General features: G+C 34.5%; 1 protein-coding gene across 1 annotated transcript in view; it reads left to right on the top strand.

The window, feature by feature from the left end:
- The window catches only part of LOC108742138, a 132,563-nt gene that overhangs the window by 118,054 nt on the left and 10,684 nt on the right, over nucleotides 1–3,825 (top strand). The gene's annotated exons all lie outside the window — the stretch shown is intronic.

Raw genomic sequence — 3,825 nt, 5'->3', positions numbered from 1 at the left:
TTTTTTTCTATAAAATCCATGGCTATATCTTATAGTACACTAAATTTGGAACAAAAAATCTCATTGAGCCGAATTTCCATTTTCATGATTTTTTATTGTATTTTTGTGCAAACATCAATATTTTACTTACAAAAAGTTAATAATACAAAAATAATGACTTTACACGCCTGTAACTTTTCAAGTATTGACGATACAAAAAAAATATATATAACTTTTTTGTAGGACATCAAATAAGCTACAAAATTGCTATTTAACTTTTTCGTCTAACTTTAATAGTTTAGCTGAAAAAAGCAAAAAACGGTAAATTTTGATTTCAAAGCTCTGTAAAAAAATCAAATAATGAAAATGGAAATTCGGCTCAATGAGACTTTTTGTTCCAAATTTAGTGTACTGTAAGATATAGCCATGGATTTTATAGAAAAAAAAAATTTCGTCCTGGGTTGCAAGAATAAATACGGTAAAAAAATCATTTTTCTGTGTTTTTTAAACGGTAAAATTTCAGATTGGATGATGGACCTCGTAAAATTGAAATTATGAGCTCCGCTTCTAACAGGATATTTCTTTAGACATATTTTACGATATTGTTGAGTTGTACACAATACTTGTAGACAGTACAAAAACCTTCAATTGAAAAGTTCTAATCTCTTGAAAGGTTATTGTAAAAAATGTCCAAAAACGGTTGATAATTGTCATTTTTGCAATTACCTACATGAGAAATTTTGTAAACTTATCGCTGAGGTGTTAATTTGTTTCGTAGTTTAGTGGTAAAAGAGTACGATGCGTTAAGCCAGGGATGTGGGTGCAATTCCAGGCGAGGGTGTGACAACAGCTATAAATTTTTCCTCATTAATTTGAGGTAATCTGTGGTGGAAAGAAATTATGTTGATTTCGCATTAATGTTTAAAAATTATTAAAATATTAGAGCGTTGACTTTGTACGGGTGCAAAAAGATGACGGTGTTAGAAAAAAATAAGTGATTGGGGAATATTGTGGAAGTTAAAATGGAAGAGCAGATCCCAAGATGAAAATGTTTAGTCTCTCAGAGTCTATGAAAGCGAGACTCGAGTCTCCGTCTCTCATCGAGTCTGTCTGGTGTCGCTGAGAGAGACTGTCGATAGACTGAACTCGCTGAGCGAGAAACTCGAGTCGCTCATAGAGAGATCCTCATTTCGTATCCAGTCTCTGAACGAGAGACTCGAATCTTTCAATAAGTGGTGTCTCGATAGACATGGTTAAGAAAAGTTCAACATATTTCAGAGATCCTAGTCTCTACGAGAGACTCCAGTCTCTCAATTTTTCAGTTTTATTCATTTAGTCTCTCTGTCAGAGACTCGAATATCTGAATTAACAATTTTATTGTTCGAGTTTCTCGTACAGAGACTGTATGAGATCCATAAAAACACCTAGGCAATAACTGAGAGACTGTGAAAGACTGTAAGAGATTGGGGAGAGACTGAAAATTTTTGTCTAGGGATATTAGAACTTCTTCTATCACATGAAGAGTTAGTTACAGACATCCTAAAACCAGAAACAGAAAGAATAGGAGGACAGAGGACTTTATGGAAGTCAATAAAAAATGGGCGAAATAGATAGGTAGGACACCTTCTCAGGCATGAAGGTCTAGTCAGAGACATATTAGAGGCAAAAATAGGAGTTAAAAGGAGTAGAGGAAGACCTAGATTAGATTACTGTTCGCAAATAGTTAAGGATGTGACATGTTCAAGTTTCAGAGAAATGCGAAGATTAGCTCAGGATAGGAAGGATGGGAGATGTGTGTCCTACCAGTCTTAGGACTGGCGACCTTATGATGATAAAAAGAAGTCCTAGGCTTGATGACTTTAGTAAATAGTTGAATGCAGGTTCTAAAGCTAAAGAGGGTGAAAGGCTACTTTAAAATTAAAAAAATTCACTTTTGTATTGAGAACAAGACCAAGACTACCTTTATACTAGCAGGACCAAAACCATGATCAAATATGTAAGACCAAGACCAAATGCGTAAGACGAAAAATTATTACCTACTTCCGGTGAATTTATGAAATCGATACAGTAACTAGTCGTTTCGATGGTTAGAAATTGCAGTTCATTAATGTATTACCGGAATGAAGACAAATAAATAATAAAAGTGAAATACATATAATGATGACAAGAAAATAAAATGTTTCATTAGTTAACTATTAATTGTGTTATTTATAATTTTTAATTTAAAAAAAACGTAAGTATCAGATTAAATGAGCAAGAAAAGGACTTACGCAGGACTTAAGACTAAGACCAAGTCCGAGATTATATCAGTAAGATTAAGACCAAAGACAAGACTAGAAATATGTTAGCAAGACCAAGATCGGGACTCGATAAGCAAGACCAATACCAATATTGTCCCAGTCTTGGTCTCGCTTTGCTCATCGGTGCAGTTTTGCTTGTTTTTGACTACTTTGTGGCAACAAATGTACCGATACGGATTTTTCTCAAATTTTTCATCTTCTGTTTCAAGTGCATCACAGCTTCACAGCAAGTACCTACCTATCATTTCCATCTCTGTTTTTTTTATTCACAGTGCACAATCTTTAAACAATGTAGATGTGATTTGATATATCAGATTAGGTTTTTTCGCTACACTTCTCAAGGTTATTTGTATTAGACGAAATGCGTTCCGTATGGTCAGTAACACTTTGGTGTAATTTATTGTTTTTTAGAGATCGGTGTGATATCTCTCCATGCGGAAAAGAGTGGTACGCGATACACATTATGCAAGTGCGTACGGCGTACGTATGATAAAACGTGCACACACACTTAACATAAATAAATCTGTAGGTACTGTTGCATGTCGCGTCGTAGTCTTTCTCGGTCGATCGTTCGTTCGTTCGTTCGTTCAACGAATTGGCACCGGTTCAAATATAATAAGAGTACTCGTCGAAAGTCGCACACCTTTTCGTTCCCACGGTAATTTTTATATTTGCTTCTTGTATTATCGCAGACATCGGTCGTTGTCTAATAAGGATGCGTCCAGACTATTTATTTCTCACTTATCCTACATTTCTAAACCAGTCTACAGAGTGACAGAGTGAATGGTAATATTAGTACGGGATGCAATTTTGGCCTTGATCGAAAGAAGAAAAACGTTTGGCCGTTGTTATCAAATAATTGCGTTGTTAAGTGCAGATTTGTATGTTTATTAACATGATAAGTACCTGTTAACTATTACGGTAAAACCATAACTCAAAATGAAAACGAAAATATAAAGTAAAACAGTAGGTAACGATTATCTTGAACTTATACACTATGTATGATCAATACTTTGGAAAAATGAATGGAAAAGAAGGTATATTTTGTATTTTGTGATAATACTTTCCCAGTCGAACGTGAATGAGTACAGATTATTACTACTTATTACGTACAATTGACTTGTCTACGTATCAGCTGTTTGCGAAGGTCACGAATAGGTCTCTGTGTTTCGTCGAAGACCGATAAGATAACGCGGTAACCGTTCTCAATCACTGGCGACTCATTAACTGGGGTACTTTTTATGCACACTTTTTACATCCCTATACTATGACGAAATTCACTGTAAAGTACCACCAGTTGATCAGACATAAAGTACAGGAACATTAGTTCGTTGAAAGACTCGTTGGACATGTACTCCACTCTTTCATCCTGAGCAACTTGAAAACTTACAATATCCCACATTCAATACCCTAAATATTTCCCAAAAAGCGGAACTGTTTTATTTATTTTTTTTGATAGTTTAGATACAGTCAATGATAAAATTTGAAAGTGCAAGTTACATGGTTGTTTATAATTAAAGCTTATATATAACAAACATATTATAAA

Source organism: Agrilus planipennis, unplaced genomic scaffold (genome assembly GCF_000699045.2).
Source record: "Agrilus planipennis isolate EAB-ADULT unplaced genomic scaffold, Apla_2.0 scaffold325, whole genome shotgun sequence".
Classification (NCBI taxonomy): domain Eukaryota; kingdom Metazoa; phylum Arthropoda; class Insecta; order Coleoptera; family Buprestidae; genus Agrilus; species Agrilus planipennis.
Note: the sequence above shows the minus strand (reverse complement) of the source record. Positions and strands in the feature narration are given on the sequence as shown.